A 20,806-nucleotide genomic window follows, 5' to 3' on the forward strand; every position below is an offset into this window, starting at 1 on the left:
TAAGGTTACCTTTTGTTCTAGACTCAGCATAAGCTGACTCTTGGCATTGCTTTTTTGTTGATTTCTTTGGATTAGTTGCTATTACTGCCGTGAACAATTTGGTTTAGGATTTGTATCATCTAACCCGGACAGGATTCACAGGTCAATAAGATGTTTCAGCTGAGTGTCGAAAAGCACTCTTCAAATATATTCAGCTTCTCGGAACTCTTTTGGGATAAGTAGTGTTAGGGAGTAGGGTTTATGTATGTCTTAGTGCAAGCGTTTTACAGATGGACAAACTGAGCCACCATGGTGATATTACTTCACTGGTGACCAAAGAAATGGGACGTGGCTCTAGGCAGTAAGAACCTGGACTAAAGCTGTATTTTTGTAGCTTCACCCTGGTGTCCCAGTCAGCCAAGATGTTTTAGCTGCAAACTGGTATAAAAAGTTGTCTCCCTCTGTCTGGAAGGGGCCGAGTGGTGAACCGGAAGCCTTTGCAGGGGACATGCCTAGAAACAGCGGCATCAGGCAGAAGCTGAGGTTTATGTGTTATTCCCACGTAACAAGAGGAACCACAAAAAGGGAGGAATGGTGATGCTGACCTTGAATTTTGGGCACCTGGGGTGTGTGTCGACTGTGGAGACGGGTATAGAAACTCGCCTCTCAGAATCGGTGGCAGGGATGACAGGAAGCCCCTGGCAGTCTGACTCCTACTCCTCAGCTCGTGCAGCAGACAGAAATCCCAGAAATGGGTAAGCCAATGCGTCTGTGAAGACTGTGTTGAAAACTATTATTGTAACAATTTGGGTAGATTGTCACAAAGTATTGCTGAGTGTGCTTTTGAAGGGAGAGAGAGGCAGATAGCAAAATTTTGGTACCTGTCATGGAGATAATTATTTTTGTAGCCATAGGGAGGGAAAAGGAGGGGGGGGAAAACAAGAAAGGGAAATGAAGCATCGCTTGCTTCAGGTAAGAGTGATTTTTCAAACAGGAAAATAATTAAGCAGAACTTCTATTTACGTGACTGCAGCGGATTACATTCAGGGCAGTTGATGTGAACAAAGTTCTTAGAGCTCAGAAATTACACTGCAGATAGCAATGCAGTGGGGGAGGATAATATAATTGTATCAATGACAGCAGTGGAGAAAATACAGTAGGTTTTCCCTCAAGTTATTTGCGAATAAAGTGGTGGTGTGCATGTGCAAAATATTAATGATCTATTCTAACAGTGACCATGTGTGTATATTACATAAACATTAATATTTTCTGCATATCTGTGTTCTTTTGTATAAGAAGGAGAGTTTAGAGTTTTCTGCAAACTATATACAGAAATTACATAACTTGCTGCAAGTAAGATGTGCTTTTAATATCAAAGTAAATTTTTCAAATTATTTCAGTGAAAATTACCCAAGTTGGAAAACCAAAAGAGTTAAATAAACAAAGGGAATTAAGAAAGTCACAGAAGACATCGTAAAGCTACTATGCTGATGGATTATAAACACTCCATATCCTTTTTTTGTGGCAATAATATTGCTGTGAGTTACAGCTCTGGTATTTCCTCTTTTATTAGACACCAGGTTATGTTACTGCAGCTTTGCTGAGAGTCACAGCAATGAATTTGGGTCTCTATAACCTCTTGTATCCAGTTGCAAGAGCACAGTCATAGCAAACAGCTTGTAAGCCACCTTCCAATTAAAGGTAAACTCAGTTTTAAGGTAGTACATGTACAAATCTACCTTCAAACAGAAACCCCATTAAGCTTGTTACGTGTAAAGGTGTTTATTTTCTTCTGGTGTTGATCTCCAGAGTCACGGGGGTGGTGGAGGGGAGAGTGATTCTGCCAAACAAGAAATGGTTAGCTACTTGGCTCTGCGATTTGAAAATGAGAGCCAGGTATACATATTAACAGCATTTATCAAAACAGGAACCTTATGAGAACAACACGTATAGTTAGATTTCAACTGCTTTTTCCAGAGCAGGTGCAAACTTACACTGTAAACTGTCCCTGTGTAGAGATCTGACCAAGCTGCCAAACCCAGGTGGCTGGCAGTGCCCCACCCCCCCAGGCAGCAATGCCATTCTGATCGTAGACCACACCACATGTGCAGAAATTGCTTGTCTACAACAGAGTTGGATGTAAAAATCAAAGCATGTCTGCCTCCATGCTGGTATGACAAATCCCAGCAGCCATGCCCGGGCTGAAAAGATATTTTGCTAGTGTCGGGATCTGCCCACTCAAAATACCAAGACAGAAAACATTCTATCAATAGGAAGAACTACAGACCATAAACTGCAAGCAATTTGGAAGTTAGATTTCATCTCTCAAACCAAGCATAAGCACCCAAGGCTCCGAGATAAAACCATACTTACTGAATAAAGACATGTTCAGGCAGCCAAACAAATAGCAAAAAGCATCCAACAGTGTTAAGCTTGATCCTGTCCTGCTTTTGGCAAAATTTCAGCCTCAAGGGTTAATGCTTCTTAAATACAATTCATTGTGTAAATTCAGCTTTGCGCCTAAAAGTATTGTATTTGATGCATTACAGGCTTTGCGGTCTGAAGGGCTCTCCTAAGCCATTCGGCTGAAAATCAAGGACAATGAGAGAAGAATAATACCAGGAAGATCTCTGTGGGGTTTTTCTACGCTGTGGTTCTCGGAAAAAAAAATAACACAAATGGACTAGTTTCAGATTTTTAAAATGGATCATTAAACCAAGCTAAGGTCCTGTGTGACTCTCTTCCACAGCACTATGGTTTTCACAGTAAACTGTAGTTAATTTTGGAAAAAAAATGAACTACATCCTGTTTAATTCTGAATGTCAATACACAGAAATTTAAAACAGTTTAACAAAACCACTCTGAAAGCTGATTCAGATTAATATTTAATCATCCATCACTCCTGTCGTCTGGAGGCTTAGAAGCATGGGAAACTGTGACAATGTGCTGTAAAATACCTTTTAAATTTTCATTGAAGGGGAATGTGCCATTTTCAGGGAAGAATAAACCACCGCTAGGAGTGGTCTACAGAAAGAGTTTGTGTACGGCAAGTTTACAGGCCCGCTGACTAACTTCACAGTACCTTCCTCTGTAAACATGTGTCCAGATGAGTAGAATTTATGTATTACTCAGCTTGCTTTGCCCACATTGCAGCATGTTGGGTGCAGGCTGGATCAGAGCGCAAACAGTGAATGATGGCTATGCCTACGTTAGGAGCACAATGGTGCTGATGGCCCAGCGCCTGCACTCTGTGTGTTTCGGGAGTTTTTCCCGCAGAGTAGCTGCAGCGTGCTCCCAGGGGCTCAGTGCCCATTAGCAGCTGAAGCCCATGTTTCAGTTCAGCTCCTGCAGAAGGACCCCGGGTCAGACAGTGTGAACACAAGAACAGTAAATGGGGAGAATCAAGCAATTGCTTTCAAAACCACGGTCCTAATCTGAACTGCAATGCTAGTGTAGACAAACCCGAACAGAGCACGGCTTCCACAGAAGGGCTAGTCCAACGGCAGCCTGGGTCACTGCGAGCCTGGGTTGACCAGTGTCCTGGAGACCTGCTGGAGGGTGGCTAGGGCATTCCTGTGTTAGCAAAGGGGTTGGTATTTTCCATTTTATGAAAAGCACTCCTCATCTTGATGCCTATGGCACCATTCAGGCTGTCACAGCACTTGATGCAGAAGTAAGAGAGACTTTGTTCAGAACACGCACAGCACTCGGTTACGAAAACCACATTATAAAGACGGCATTGAGAACTGGCCCTGAAGCTTTCGTTCCCCTAGCCTGTTTGCTGTGAGAAATAATAAACTAAATAGCATGGGAAACGCACGACTTCTGTATGTAACAAGCATGCAGCCCACAGAATTCGCTAAGTAAGAGGTCAGTGGGCTTAATGAATTTGTCTGGGTCTTTTAAAAGTCTTTATGTTATTAATAACATTTTCAGCTTCTTTGTGTGAGCTGAAGTTACTGCAGAGCTTTTGAAACAAGTTTCAGGGTTCGGGAAGGGATGTGCTATTTTTGACTTCAGTGTTGCGTTTGTTAGCGATGTACATTGCTGTGGGTATCATCTTCTCGCCTTGAATCCGCTTACCACTGAACAGAAAAGACTCAGGTAAATGATTTGCTCATCTTGCGATTAATATCATGTTGCTGGTGTGCGTGGCATCTTTTTCTTAAGAAAACAACAGACCAGTTTCAGCAGCTTGCGACACAAATTAGAGAAAACTGTGAGGTTTGGCAAGCGTGCTTTTGCTCTTTACATTGAAATGAAGGAAAACAGGTGGCCACAGGTGGGTCCCAAGTAGCTGTACAGAAACCTCAAACATCTACCTAAGGCACAGTCACCTTTCGGGGTTTCGGTGGCTTTTGAACAGCCAGTGGGATGTTTGTAAATTACTCATGTGGGTACCAGCCTAGTCCTACAAGTGACAATAGCACATGAGAGAGGTGGGAACGGCTGCCAGGAAGGGAAGGTTAGGGCAGCAAGATGTGTCATCTGCGAATTCTGTCAGTCACAGATTTAAAAAACAAAGGGAGAGTTGGAATTTGCGGATAACGGTGTGGATGCCGACATCCAGAGGAGGGTGGTTTGGAGGAGAGGGAGGGAATGTGGTCACCCCATTAATTCCAGCATGGCTTACATTAGCATTGTGTCTTTAAAAACAAAATAGGATGCTGCTAAGCCTTGTAAAGGAAGGTCTGATGTATGTTACATCAGTTGTTAATTTGAATGATGCTTAATTTTTTTTTTTAAATATTTTTGCAAATGCCAGTGGCTGAGATATAGCGTGAAGCAGAACAAAGCCACTGCAGTGAAGAACATGAGTAATTTCAGACATGATACCTGCAGAATTATTTAGGCAGATTTGTGTGGTAACTGGGGCTTTTCTTACACTGTTTAGTCTTGATGAGAGCAAGACTGATGTCCTATCCACACTGCTTATCACATTTACTGCTTAATAGCGATGCAGCTGCTGAAAACAAATAAACAAATGCCAGGAAAGTCAAGCGGTTGCATTACAACATAATGAATGCCCAGAGTCGCCGGTGGGCAAAACCCCAGGATTTTCAGAATTCACAGGACAGATCTGATCGCTCAGAAGCACCGGTGGGAGGTGTGCCAGCGGGAGGTGTGACAAAAGAGCCGTTTGCCTTTGGTTCCTTCTCCCTCATCATGATGAAGGAACCTTCTCCACTTCCACAGTGGGGGAACTGCCGCAGAGCAGAAGGACAGACGAGCAAGGAGAGGGAGGGAGGCAGTCTGGCAAGGAGCAGCAGCCGTCTTGGGTGCCTTCGGCTCATTTTCTGAAGCGCAGCCAGTTTCAGAGGAAGGTAGCTCGGGAAAAAGTAGGTGCTAGGCTGCTTGGGAGCTGGCAGGCTGCCCCTGCTCAGCCAGTAATTAACCTGAGCTAGAAGATGAGGCAGCTTCCTTGTGAAATGCTTATTGTCGTATAATGGTCATGATGGAGATGGCACTGCTGGGGAGTGCAGAACTGACTCACAGAGGTTGTAAGCTGACTGACAGCATCCACAGCAGCCTGATCAAACCGTGCTTTGTGCTGGGGCGTTCTTGAGCTGAATCACTGCAGGCAAAAGATTTCAGTCATTTTCCATTGCCCTCTTTCAGATACTTCGGAGATGCGGATTTATAAATTTAAACAGAACCTAACAATCCTTTTCATAGTTTTTTTTGAGCCTTTTTCTTAGAAAGACGCACCCCATAAAACTTTTTGTTTCATGGTGCACATTGAGAAGGCATCTTTGCTGAACTGTTCACAATGATCTTGCCTTTTTTTTTTTAATTTTTTTTGTTTAGATGGGGATGTGGCAGCTCATTTAGAGCCCAAGAGTGTTCCTGAAACATTCAGACGTGTTCCAGCTGAGACAGCTCTGGGTACAGTGTGAAAACAGGGAGTTTGCTTAGCTGAAGAAGGTCATCCTATAGTAGGACATCTCTCCTTCTCCTAGCTATCTGTCTTCAGAAACTCCAAAGTGACAGATTAAAATATCACCAACAGCCTTTGCATTTTCCTTTTAATTAATGGCTCTCTGAGTGAATCAGCAGACTCATAAGACTCATCTTTATTATGAGTCATTTGCTATTAAATCCTATTTCACTATTTTAGTTCCATGGTGCTATTGCTTCCTTACAGCACACATTGCAAAACACACTTTCAAAGCCCAAACAGAAATTAAAATTGATTGAACATCCAGTATATTGCCAAAAGCTACATGAAAATTGGGCACGAGTAGCTTCAGAAGCTAGAAATGATATTCTAAAAAATTTTCTTCTAATGACCGGTTCTCTGTCCCTAGCAGAGTCCAGAGAAGGATGCCCTTGTTTACAAAGATGCTGACGAGAAAGTCTAAGCAGGCTACACTCCCACATTACACATGAAACTGGGTGGTTAGATGGCTCAGGTCAAAGCCCTAGCGAGGACCAATGCCTAGCTGGTGGGCTGTAGGCTCCATTGGGGTGGCAGTCCTGTCCCTGGTGATTTTGGGAGAGTATTAGCCTTGTCCCAGTGCAGAATAGAAGACATCTAAAGTACTGAAAACTTTTTTAACGTGTTGCTAGAGAAGTCAGTATATCCATCCTCCAAATATTTGTAATTTCTGTGACCACTCCTTGGGTGCATTCTTCATTAGCATTTTTGCAAAAAGTGTTAATCTAACACTTTCTGGATAATGGCAACATTTCAAAAAAAACCTGAACAATAATTCTGTTATTTTCTCAAGGCAGTACTAGTCAGACACCCTTATCTTATTCTCCATGGGGTCCTAGCAAAGCAGGTTGTGGATCACTAAGGTCCATTCTTCTTTTTTCCTCCCCAGTTTCCTTTTTTGCAAGCTTTTTTTTTATAGCAAACATTTGCAGTTTAACCTCTTGGAACCCACTACCTTTGAAGCTGAAATACTGAGAAAACAAGGCATTTAAGTTTTACTATGAGAAAAAGCTACCCCAATGCAGCACAGGAAAAACAGACATGCTTTGCTCACCAAATGCCCCACAGAGTCCTTGAGCTGCAGTGGAAGTGCTCAGGAAGTTACTACAAAGACCTGAGGTTCAGACCCTGTTACTTGAAAGGGCTGGAAGTAGCTGCAGGAGTTAGCCTTCAGCTGGCCATCAGGTAACAACCGTAACAACCCTGGAAGTTGCCTTCCAGGGCTACAATTTTTTCCTCCTACCTCTCTTTCCTAGGCTTATTCCAAGAAGACCTACAGTTAATTATAATTTCTATTTAAGAGAAAAATACTCACTTTTTTTTCATTTATGATATTACCAAAGATGCTATTCCTCATTTACTTTTCTATTTTTGAGAAAAACACCACGCTCTGCTGTAATCCCATTGAAGTCAAGAGTTTTCTCTGAGCCTACATCGAGGTGTGACACCAATTCTGTGCGTGTTTCTCATTGCGCTGCTCCCCCTGCTGCTAAACCCTTCCTATATCTCTGCACACCACATAACTTACAAGCACCAAATTAATCAGTTCCACGTGACCAGCTTTCCCCCTCAGTTAATTTACAGGTCATTCTGCCTGGGACACTATTGTGGGGGAAAAGAAGACCTCCCACAGCTGGGGCTGAGGGTCCCAGCTGTCTGACTGGGAATTCATGCCACCATCAGTCTGCCAGCTGTTAATCTGCTCCCTGACCTAAAGCACTAGAGAGAATCCACCTTCATAAATCAAAGGAATATCACGTACCAAAGCCCCATCACTGGACAGACTTAAGCTTGCCCTACACAGCATCTAGCAACTAGCTTGTCAGTGGGAAAAAGAAACCATGCAGCTGCGATATCAATTAAAAAATGCAGGATAATAAAGCTCACGATTGTTCTGCACATATAAACAACATCCACCCAAATGCTATTTTCATCCTACTACTTAATTCAATTTATAGTAATATAGCAATTGCCCAGGAGCACGAACATGTTCATACGCAGGCAGGAATTTAACTCAATACATTCCTGACAAAAACAAACAAATCAAATGATTTTTTTTCCCCCCAGAATAGCATCCTCTCAACCACTGTCAAACAAAAGATACCTGTGTGAAACACTTACACTGAAGGTGCCCTCCCTGGCACTTCGCTGTCTGTGATACAATCCCATACAGTTTATTACAGCATACAAGAAAATTCTTTTCAGTGCAAATATTTTGAAGTAGCTCTTTCTTGCATGTGAATTATGGGTCATTAGCTACCAAATAAGAAATATCTGCTCACGTACATGGCATGCAGCCACCTTAAAAGGGACAGCGGAAGTGTGTGCCTAACGAGGTCACCCTGGGAAATTCACATAGAGTCAGGCCAGTCTGAATTAACAAGTTTACAGAAACAGGGACTGCAAGAAGATACTTCTCCATCAATTCTCAGGCTAGTCTGTACAGATGGCACTTCTTCCAAACTGTTCCACTTTGCGTTAGAAAGTGTTTAATATGCAAGTTCAACCTATTCTATTCCAGGCTGAACATATTCAAGAACCTGGATCAAACCAGTCTCAGGGAAAGTGTTAGAACAACACTTGCAGCTTAACATTTCACCACAGACCCTGGAAGTTATCTTCAAACCCGCTTCTTGTAGGAAGTGTTTCAGCAAGGGTTCAGTTAAGTATTAAGGCTGATGCATTTTGTGCCGGGATTTAGACACCTAAACAGATAAGTGTTTTATTTTCTTCATCAAAAGTGATTTGCTTATATTGTTGCAACACAAGATCACAGAATCACAGAATCATAGGGGTTGGAAAGGACCTCTGTGGGTCATCAAGTCCAACCCCCCTGCTGAAGCAAGGTCACCTACAGCAGGCTGCACAGGACCTCGTTCAGGTGAGTTTTGAATATCTCCAGAGAAGGAGACTCCACAACCTCCCTGGGCAGCCTGTGCCAGTGCTCCGTCACCCTCAGAGGGAAGAAGTTCTTCCTGATGTTCAGCTGGAACTTCCTGTGCTTCAGTTTGTGCCCATTGCCCCTTGTCCTGTCGCTGGGCACCACTGAAAAGAGTCTGGCCCCATCCTCCTGACACCCACCCTTCAGATATTTGTAAGCATTTACAAGGTCCCCTCTCAGCCTTCTCTTCTCCAGGCTGAACAAGCCCAGCTCCCTCAGCCTTTCCTCATAGGACAGATGCTCCTACATCATCCTCGTAGCCCTGCACTGGACTCTCTCTGGTAGCTCCTCATCTTTCTTGAAGTGGGGAGCCCAGAACTGGACACAGTGCTCCAGATGGGGCCTCACTAGGGCAGAGCAGAGGGGAAGGAGAACCTCCCTCGACCTGCTGACCACATTCTCCTAAATGCACCCCAGGATCCCACTGGCCTTCTTGGCAGCCAGGACACACTGCTTGGCTCATGGTCAACCTGTCGTCCACCAGGACACCCAGGTCACTCTCCACAGAGCTGCTCTCCAGCAGGTCAGCCCCAAGCCTGTACTGGTGCATGGGGTTGTTCCTCCCCAGGTGCAGGACCCTGCACTTGCCCTTGTTGAACCTCATCAGGTTCCTCTCTGCACCCAGCTCTCCAGCCTGTCCAGGTCTTGCTGAATGGCAGCACAGCCTCCCGGTGTATCCACCACTCCTCCCAGTTTGGTGTCATCATCAAACTTGCTGAGGGTACACTCTATCTCTTCATCCAGGTCACTGATGAAGTTGAACAAGACTGGGCCCAGTATTACCCCTGCGAACCCCACTAGCTACAGGCCTCCAACTAGACTCAGCACTGCTGATCACAGCCCTCTGAGCTCTGCCATTCAGCCAGTTCTCAATACACCTCACCGACCACTTATCTAGCCCAACCATCCTGAGCTTGCCTATGAGAATGTAGTGGGAGACAGTGTCAAAAGCCTTGCTGAAGTCGAGGTAGACAACATCCACTGCTCTCCCCTCATCTACCCAGCCAGTCATGTCATCGTAGAAAGCTATCAGATTGGTCAGGCATGAATTCCCCTAGGTGAATCCATGTTGACTACTCCTGATAACCTTCTGTTCCTCCACTTGCTTAGAGATGACATGCAGAATGAGCTGCTCGATCATCTTTCCTGGGATGGAAGTGAGGTTGACTGGCCTGTAGTTCCCTGGGTCCTCCTTCTTGCCCTTTTTGAAGACTGGAGTGATGCTGGCTTTCTCCAGTCCTTGGGCACCTCTCCTGTCCTCCAGGACCTTTCAAAGATGATGGAGAGTGGCTCAGCAATGACATCCGCCAGCTCCCTCAGTACTCATGGGTGCATTCCATCGGGGCCCATGCAATTTGTGGGCGTCCAGATTGCTTAAATGATCTGTCATACAATCCTCTTCAACTAAGGGAAGGTCATCCTCTTTGCAAGCTTCCTGTCTTACCCCCAGGGCCTGGGACTCCTGAGGGCTGGCCTTAGCAGTGAAGACTGAAGCAAAGAAGGCATTCAGTAACTCTGCCTTCTCTATATCCTCCGTCACCAGGACACCCACCTCATTCAGCAGTGGCCCCACATTTTTCCTAGTCTGCCGTTTGCTGCTGAAGTACTTGAAAAAGCCCTTCTTGTTGTCTTGGACATGCCTTGCCAGATTTAATTCCAGGAGGACCTTAGCCTTCCTCGTCACATCTCTGCATGCTCTGGCAACATTCCTGTATTCCTCCCAAGTGGCCTGTCCCTCTTTCCACATTCCATGGACCTTTCACTTCCGTCTGAGTTCTGCTAGAAACTCCTTGTTCATCCACGCAAGTTTCCTGACTCCTTTGCTAGATTTCTTGCTCAGGGGGATGCACTGATCCAGAGCATGGAGGAAGTGATACTTAAATAGCGACCAGCTCTCTTGGACCCCCTACCTTCTAGAGCCCTGACCCATGGGATTCCTCCCAGTAGGTCCTCGAAGAGGCCAAAGTTAGCTCTCCTGAAGTCCAAGGTTTTGATCTTACTTCTTGCCATGTTTCCTCCATGCAGGATCCTGAACTCCACAATTTCACAATCACTGCAGCTGAGGCTACCCCCAATCTTCACATCCTCAACCAGTCCCTCTTTGTTCATCAGTACAAGGTCCAGCAGCATGCCTCTCCTCGTTGGGTCCTCTACCACTTGCATCAGAAAGTTGTCATCAATGCTCTGTAGGAACCTCCTGGATTGCGCGTGCCTGGCTGTGTGGTCTTCCCAGCTGATGTCAGGGTGGTTGAAGTCCACCAGGAGAACCAGGGCCTGTGACTGTGAAGCTACTTTCAGCTGCCTGTAGAAGGCCTCATCAACTTCCTCCTCCTGGTCAGGTGGCCTGCAGTACACACCCACAACAGTGTCACCCATACGAGGCTGTCCCTTAATTCTAACCCATAAGCTCTTGACTCATTCTTCATCTGCCCCCAGGCAGAGCTCAGTACATTCCAGTTGCTCCTTCACATACAGAGCAACTCCACCACCTCGCCTTGTTGGCCTGTCTTTCCTAAAGAGTGTGTAGCCATCTATGACAGCGTTCCAGTCATGCGAGCTGTCCCACCATGTCTCTGACTGCAATGAGATCGTGGCCCTGCGACCGTACACAGCTCTCTAATTCTTCCTGCTTATTGCCCATGCTGCGTGCATTGGTGTACAGACATTTCAGAGAGGAACTCGAGCATGCTGGTGTCCCTGGAGGAGTGCAAGAGGATCTGCCGTGTCCATGTCTGCCCTTAAGGTTGTTGGTCTTTTGCTTCTCAGCTTGGGACACAACTGAGGAACATTTGTCACTACTCTGATTGGCCACACTTAATCCCCAGCCAGATGGGATGGCTTGAGCATTGTGACTTTGCCCCTCACTCCCCAGGTCCTTCAGTTTAAAGCCCTTCACACCAGGTTGGCTAGCCTGCTGCCAAAGATCCCCTTGCCTCTTCTAGACAGGTGGGTCCCATCCCTCTCTAACAGGTTATAGTCATCGAAGAATGTCCCATTGTCATAAAAACCAAAACCCTCATGGCAGCACCAGCCACGAAGCCAGGAGTTGATACTCATAATGCGTCTGTTTCTAGCTGATCCTCTTTCTCCAACTGGTAAAATGGAGGAAAAGATAACTTGGGCACCAATGCTTTTTGCTTTCACTCCTAGGGCTTTGAAATCTTCCTTAATTCTGCCAAGGTTCTGACTTGTGGTGTCAAACAGATGCTTGTGTTCTGATAGGCACTGAGTCAAGCTCCAGCATAGTCTAAGCTACATTCAGTCCATTGCATTAGCCATAACAAGACAGTAGCGAGTCACCAACACGCTGCCTCAAACGGCTGGATGTGGAAAGAATCAGTGGGCTATGTCCAGAGGCTAAAGGCAGGTACGAAAATCATAAAAATCACCCAAACAAATGCCATTAAGTGGCCACTTGGCTTAGCCCCTCAGCACAATGTATCAGGAAGGTGGAGAGAGGTAGGGGCAAGGTGTACTGATAGGACAAGGGGCAATGGCTTTAAAATGAGAGAGGATAGGTTTAGATTAGATACAAGAAAGAAATTCTTTACTGTGAAGGTGGTGAAACGCTGGCACATGTTGCCCAGCGCAGTTGTGGATGCACCTTCCCTGGGAGTGTTCAATGCCAGGTTGGATGGGGCTTTGAGCAACCTGGTCCAGTGGAAGGTGTCCCTGCCCGTGGTAGGGGAGTTGGAACTAGATGATATTTAAGGTACCTTCCAACCCAAACCGTTCTATGATTTTAACAGTGGCTGGGAGAGTGCAAGAGAAGAGGAGCTTCATCCTGAGGAAAAATAGTGTTGGCACATTCAAAGGTGCACAATGGAAGAAAGGAGTTAAGGAAGTGCCAAGCTTTCAGCGGAGTGAGGGAGAATGGGTGATTTCATCCCTGAAAACTGCGAACTTGACCATAAAATTGCTGCAGAAGTCTGAATACCAAGAGATTAGTTGAATAGGAAACTATAGGTGCAGACAGAAAAAAATGTATGGGCTGAAAGAGTTAATCAAAAGAAAGAACAAAATGTCTGAAGAGCTGGATATTACAGAAAATCTTGGACTGCCAGTGAAAAATCAGGAAAATATTTTCTTTCTAAAATGGAAGGCACCATCTTCCAAACGGAACCTAAACCACTTGCAGTTTCTTTATACACATTACTCCCATTAGTGATCCATGGGTGGAGAGGACATTAGGTGACCCAGGTAAAGCCTGAAGAAGAGCCACCACAGACCCTTAAACAGTGGTGAACTGAAAAAAATAATAAAAAAAGATGAAACACATCTGCAATTAAATTGTAACTCAGCTACAACCCAGTATGCACAAAGTAAAATGAGCTCTGGCTCAGTTTCTCAGAGAAAATTAGATAGTTCTGCTTAAAAATATTAAGTGGGAGAAAAATGTATCCTTTTGCAAATGCATTTTTCTACATTATGCTTTTCACTACCAGCTCTTAAATCATGTCTGAAGAGGCCTGGGAAAACACATTAGCACCTCTCCACAAGCACTGTGTTTGAACATAGTTGGCTTGGGGAGAGGGGAGAGAAAGGTTTCCGGGCTCCGTATAGACCAAGCCTGAAGGCTGCTGGCATACGCGCAAAGCCAGAGTAGTGACGCCAGAAAAATGGAAAGAAAATTCCTTTAATGCAGAACTCACCTAAAAGACATAAAACAGCAAACAGGAGACAGGGCCTTCGAGAGCAATTTTTAATAATTAGGTCACTGCCCCGTCACAGAGCTCTTTTGTGGGTGACGAAGGTGTTGTATGACAGGAGTCAGAAGCCTGCTGAAAGCCAATTTGCCTGCCCGTTTGAGAAGCCCTCCTGGATTCTCTGCTTTGTTTTTCACCATTGTAATTATCAGTCTGCCAGGGCAGCCAATATAGCAAATTGACTGTTGACTTCCAAAGCTGCTCGGCACTGGTCTCACGGAGCTAACGGAGGAGCTCTGGGAGGCAGCAGCTGCTGGCAGCGTGCCTCTGAGCAGCTCACGACATTGTCTGGGGGAATGATGGACCTACCAACAACTTCTATGTGTAGAGGGACATGGCGCAGTGCAAAGTTACCAGCTGCCTTTAAAATCTCTCGCTCTCTGTGGTTGCTGCTCTCCTATCCCTGCCTCCAGGTCAGCAGAACGCTTGCACGCACGCTGTGTTTTAGAGCACAAGCTGAGAGCCTGCGCGTGCTGCTGACTTGGTGTCTGTAGACCCTGGCAGCCAGCTCTGTCAGAAAATGCCACCCAAGTGAATATCAGCCAGTAGTTGCACCTTGCATCCAGATTTCACAGTTGAAAGAGAAAAGATGAGGCTTCTGTGTGCTACCAGAGAGCTACCACAGTAGAGCTAAGCAGAGATATGTCATCTGCCGATGTACAAGATGAAGCGTGCCAGCCCCTGGAGTTTCAGCGAATGCGTTTCCATTCCTTTTCTATCTCCTAGCTTAAATATTTTATTATTTTCAGAAAGCAGAGAATGTGAGCAATAAAAAAATTGAGTGCGAAGGAGAGCACTTGCATTCTCAAGGCAGCCTCTAGACGGGTGAGATGGCACCTCAGAGGCAGATGGACACAGATATCCAGTCAGATCAGTCATTAAGCTTTGTGGAGCTGGGAGTGAAGCTCAGCACAGGTATAAGCAGGTCTGTGTGCAGCGTGGCTGGTTTTCCAGGTAGCGCTCTGACTTAAAGTGTCATTTTGTTTCCTGAGCAATGTTTTAGCAATCTAGGGGTATGGTGGCTGGGCTGAGCAGACCTGGGCTGTTCACTGAGCTGCAGGCAGGAACCAGCGCAGGCGGAGGCCTCGCCCTACAAAACTGCCCCATGCCTGCTGCTCTTGGGCTGCGAAGAGGCTCCTGACACCGGGGCAGGGAGCGGAGACAGGACTGGGCTAAGGATCTGGGGAGCCGTGGTGGGCTTGCAGGAAGGCAAGTGGGAGCTGGGAGCTGAGGGCAAGGCTCATCTGTTAGCTAGGGCAGGCGAGGGCTCGGCCAGGAGTCAGAGCAAGCACTCACACTGGAGTAGAAACACGTTGAGCAAAGCATTGACACATCAGGGCAAGACTAGATTTGCAGACAGAAGCTCAGGCAGCCCTTAAACAAGAGTTGGTCCAGCCAGAGCAGAGGCATGGCAAGGCGGTGGTCAGCTTTCGGTACCCCGAAGGCTGTGTCAGCCTCCTCAGGGGCATCACCATAGCCCTTGTGATGGTCTCAAAGCTCCCAGGCTGCGACCAGCCTAGGTGCAACCCCATCTGCACTGCACGCTAACATGATTTGGTTGAAGGGACTTACAGGGAGCTGGTTTTCCAGTCTAGTGGGAACAATGCTGTTCTCTGATGTTCCTTCTCCAGTGCAATTAAAATTTTGCTCAGAAACTCTTCTTAGAAAAATGTGTTGCACGTATAGGTGCTTGTGTTTTATAGCACATATTTTTTTCCACATTGTAAAACACAGAAATTATAAAATATAACTTACATAATTTAAAACCAATTGTCAAGGCTAAGATGAAGTTTTCTCTTACATTTTTGTACTAGTGCTCTATAATAATTAGATTTAATTGTAGATTTAATTGACAGAGTAGTCTTCAGTTTTTGTTGTTTAAGGTCAGCTTTAAAGCATCTGAAATTACTCGATGTGGATCTTACTGATTAACAAAATTACTAACTGTCATTGGTCTCTGTACGGTTAACAAAGATTAAGAAAGTGCTGGCATATGTACTGGCATATGACATCATCGTGCTTAAAAGGAACCATTACTCATCAACTCAACATTTGGGATTAATAGGCTTTGCTTATTACTAGGGGGAAACGAGCAACGCGTTCAAGTTCCACTAGCAAAATTATGCACTATCACTTAGCAATCTCTGTTCAGCAGGAAATCTCCACTGAATGGAGTGAGAACAGGTTGGTTTTTTCTTGTGGTCAGACCAATCTGTTTCGTCTATGTAATTACAGGCTAAAACCAGTGTGTGTACATTGACAGCCACTCACTGCCTGCGGACCGCTTCAGTTGTATGCTGCCAGTCATGCGCCACTATGACATCTTTCAATGTCATTGTTCATTTTAGTTAATTCAAGGCACTTCTGACACTCTGTTTTCACTGTGGGTTTGGTTTTGCAGAAACAAATCGAGTCTGCTTTGGAAATATTTGATGCTGTTTCAGGACCTAGAAAGCTACCATTGGGACAACCATCTGTACAGGCAGGGATTACTCAGCTGAGACCTTTACATACTTTAAGCCACCTTTTTTTCACAGCCTTCGTCTGAGCAATTCCGCAATGCCATTTACAAATTGTGAAGGACCTGAAATCAACGATGAATGGAGAATGGTTGGGGTGCTGAATAGCTGCGCAGAAAAATCTTCCATTACAAAGAAAAGCAGACAAAGGAAAGGCGTGGTAACTGTACCCCGCTTATGCAAAATGCAGGTGTGATGTCTAAATGAGCAAATTACGATAAAGTGAGATGTGTGGGCTATTTTAGGCTGTTTCTAAGTGAGCAGGGAGAAAAGTATTATGAAAAGAAATATTTATATGGAATTCATTTGCAAAGACCTAGAGATTTTGCAGAAGTCCTTTGCTGTCAGGGTGGGAGTGTCTTAGGGGTCTGAGAGTATCCTGCTCTCACTAAACAATGAGAGTCAGTGAAACCCAACTGGGCTCTAGTACTGTTGACCAATAAACTCTCTGTATCACTGATGTAAATGTTACAAATTTGGCATAGTCCAAGGCTTTCTGGAGGGTTAATGATCAGTAAAAGCCATACAGGATTTTCAGAAGAGGTCTAATTTCCTGCTCTGGCCAGGTTATGGTATGAAGACCAAGAGAGGAACAGCCCCTCTCCATGCAAGCATGTAGGTCTTGGAAGCCTTGGAGAGCGTTAATGAGAATGTGAAGGCTGGGATGTCGTAAGCAGGGAGTGCCACAAAATCACAAAGAGAGAAACTAGAGCGATGTGAGAGTAACTGCTTACCCAGCAGTTAGGAAAATACAAAGTTAAATGGGGAGACAGAGATAATTTGTTCCTCTTGAAGCACTTGAATTTAATGACCCTTTTTTGCAGGTCTGAGACAGTACGCTCACAGTACATCGCAAAATTTTTTTCATTATTGTACATAAGATTTGAAACAGGGAAAAATATAGAGGGAACTGATCATTTTCCAATAAATTCTTGGAAAAAATGAATTATGCTTCAAAAAACAGGACCCTGATTTATGCTGTAAAAACCAAGATTTTACTTTTCACGAGGATGATTTCCATATGCAGTCAGCATTGGGACAGATTTTTTAATAATTTCACTGGAAACTCAAATAATCATGCAAAAAGCTTTGTTGGGCTTCTGAAGCCAGAAAAAGTAATTTCTAGTTTCTAGTAGTCTGGTGTAGTTTTGTCACAGAAGCAAGACAATCTATTTTTTCCTCTGAAAGGTAATGTCCTTTCAGAACCACAGAATTGGATTAAAAAAAGAAAAAGTCAGTAATGCAAAGCACAGAAACATCATGTCTTTCTGAGCATCTTTTTTTGTCAAGGTTAATAGATAACAGCAAAATTACAAAACAAACAGCTCTGGGAAAACAACATATGTAATACAGACTTCACAGACAAAAGAGACTGCAATGGTCCTCTCATACGACCTCTTCCTCCTGCTATATTTAGAGTTATTTGTACAATATTTTATGAGAGTGCCTATTGAATCTTCATCTTGGTATCATTTATGAAGGGTTAAGAGATGATCACGTCTTGTAAAAATAAAGTTGAACATTATAAACAAATGGCTGAAGTAATGACTTATAGGTCTGCAGGGACAGTAGTGGAGACATTTGTTAAATAATGTGCATCTGTTCTTTTATGCTTTTATTAATTATCTGAAATAGAGGATAAAGAACATATTAATGAAAGTCCCAAATATATTAAATTGAAGGAAATTACTAATACAAAAAAGACATGAACTAAATAGGAAAGGGCTTGCCTAGATAAAAAATACAAGGAGAAAGTGAGAAAATGAGATACCATTTATGGAATAAAACCCAATCAAAACGAAAAGCTATTCTAATTCGCAAGGGGAAAGAACAATCTAATACATGCACGATCAGATAAACCTACAAAGAAATGACATGGAAAGAATCTTAGGGAACTGTATTTGCAATGAAGGACAGCAAGCTAAAATAGCCAGAGCAACATATAATGAGGCTGGAATATATAGATATAATCTTTTCACAGTCACATCTAGAATAGCCTGTTCATTTCTTTATCAGATGAAGAAGATCTGATAAAAGGAAGAGAATTCAGATCAGCACAGCAAAAGGATTCATCAAGGTCCAAGGCCTGACTTACGAGGAAGAATGAAAAGACTTCAGAACTCACTGTATTAATTACATAAAGAGACATGTACAGCCTGGGAACAAAGGAACAGTCTTGAAATACATAAAACCTACAAATAATGTACAGAAGGCGACTCCACTAGCAAATTTGAAGCAACATAAGTAAACAGGTGAAATGAAGAAATGGGGAGTTCAGACCGGATGCCAACAATCCCTTTCCTAAAGGCACATCTTGTTAGCTTGAGCAGTGGCCTTGCAGGAGACATACTGAAAGAAACTTCACTTGGCCCATTCAACACCAGAGAAAAAAAAGTGCAAGAGAGAACAGCCAGGAATGGGCAGATACGGCTGCCCAGCTAGAAGTGAGTGATGTCCCCCTGTCCTCCCTCAGCCCCCCAGTTCTTGCCAGAGGGATGTCACAAGGCAGTACCAAGGCAGTTGGACGTGGAGAACCTGGACAGTGCCACCCCTATACCCCTGCCCTGCCCACAGCTGGTTAACTGCTTCTCCCTCTCCGTGAGACTCTTTCAGGCACAAATTAACCTCCATCCTACCAGAAATCAGCCTTCACCTTCCTTTGTTCAAGTGTTTCTTGGTCACGCAATGAGTCTGTGCTGGATGAAGGCACCGTTTGTTTTGCAAACCCAGCTGTGCCAAAGCCAGGCTGCCGAGCAGATGCTCACGGGACTTTTCAGCCTGGCAAGTACAAGAGCAGAGTGGGAAAGGGTGTCAGCTGGGAACGAGAATCCCTAACTGGTCAGCTGCAAGGCTGACCCTCTCTTTGGGAAGAAGGGCAGCTTTGTGTCCTGTTCCACAAAGCAGAGGAGAGAAGCAGGTGAGATCTGAATGGCAAACTCAGAGAGCAAAGAGTGATGCTATGGCTCAGCAACCTGGCAGTGCTGAAACTGGAAAAACGCTTGTTAAATTTCTTGGCATTAATGTCCTGCTGAGCAGTTAAGCCATACCGCATAACCAAGCGAGTTGCTAGGAGGTAATATCTGCTCTGCCCACCTCTCTGATCCAAGAGGATATTTCCCTCAGACTCAGTTTTCCCTCCGGGACGGCGATTCAGCACCAGCCCTGCGATAAAGGAGCATTTGCTTATTAGTGCAGACAACCCTATTGCATATACAATGTGCCCCAACACACAGCTCCCGTTTCACTAAAACAACTTTTCTGTAGCTATTGGTGAGGATATCATGTTATTCATTAAACCTTTTATTAGCATGCTGCTGGCTTTCGTTGTCTAACAGCACCCACTGTGTTAATGATCGCAGAGAGCAGTGTTGAATACGCACGGTGGGAAATAATGCACATAATACAGGCAGGAGGGCAATTGATTGGACACTTTAATCTACTGGTTTATTCCCCCGCTGCTGTTAGGAAGTCAATATCATCGAGTGAAAATGCCAAGACATCATCTTGCGAGAAAGCTTGCCTTTGGTAGGATTTAAAGAAGTGGTAAAAAATAAAGAGAACTTTAAAAGTAAAACAATACTGACATAAAACTTTTTCAGACCCTAATTTTTCACACTGTGTTTGCAGGTGGGTACTGGTTTCAGGCAATACATTCATACAGTAGCACTGAATGGCTTTCAGCTTTGTTTACTGGATGAAGTAAAATACAGGGACCTTTCAATGTTTTCTTTAGATCAGCCTGAATCAGAATCCCAGACCCAAACACCCTCAAACGTTGGGGACATTTGGATTTGATAGACAGATTAGCTAGGTAGTTAAGGGATAAGTTTAGATATTTGTGGAGGAGGGAAAAGAAATCTTCCAGTACGTTACAGCCTATGTAATCGTAATATCTGCATGGAAAGTGTGTGTGTGGAAAGGGGAGCATGACTAACCAAGGCAGAGGAGAATGAAGAGGAATACATGGGAGGGGGTTAAAGTTTTCCAGGCACTGGGAAGGGTGCCATGAGGGGCACAAGCTGCCTGACCTGCTGCGAGGGGCCTGCGTCCAGCTGGGGCAATGCCGCAGAAGGAAACTGCCGGGTGAGATGTGTCCCAGTTGCGTGCAGGGCCTGGGTGCCAGTCGGGCCGCCTGTGGGGCAGCTGCTGGGGTGCATTGGGGTGCTGATGAGCAACAGTCACGGTTGGGCTGGATGCTTGAAATGTCAGCTGATTCAGCAAGGGAAAGAGAAGCATCGTCTCACTTTGTGATTTACATTGACCCCTTTCCAGCTCTGCCTGGGCAAACGGGTGGCAGGAGCACAGCTGAGCCACATGAACTACCTGGAAGGGGAGTTCTGGCAGGAGCACTGTGTGAGCCCAGCAGTCTCCCTTCCGGAGCCCCCCTTTCTCTTCTTGGCTTTATGCTACCAGGGAGAAGCTGGAAAACTGGGAGCAAAATCCCAAAGGCAAGCGATTAAAGCTGATCAGAGGAGCGCATCTCCCACCAGAGCCTGAGAGCTGAAGAGCCACAGAAGATTGAAGTGTTTGTGGCTGTGACATTCTTGGCATTTGAGGAGTGCCAGCAGCAAGATTAGCAAAAGTTGGCAAAGCTGACTCCTAAAACCATTGTTCAGATATTGGGAGGGTTGCCAAGAAGGCCAATGGGATCCTGGGGTGCATCAAGAGGAGTGTGGTGAGCAGGTCGAGGGAGGTTCTTCTCCCCCTCTACTCTGCCCTAGTG

Source organism: Opisthocomus hoazin, chromosome 3 (genome assembly GCF_030867145.1).
Source record: "Opisthocomus hoazin isolate bOpiHoa1 chromosome 3, bOpiHoa1.hap1, whole genome shotgun sequence".
In the NCBI taxonomy this organism is placed as follows: Eukaryota; Metazoa; Chordata; class Aves; order Opisthocomiformes; family Opisthocomidae; genus Opisthocomus; species Opisthocomus hoazin.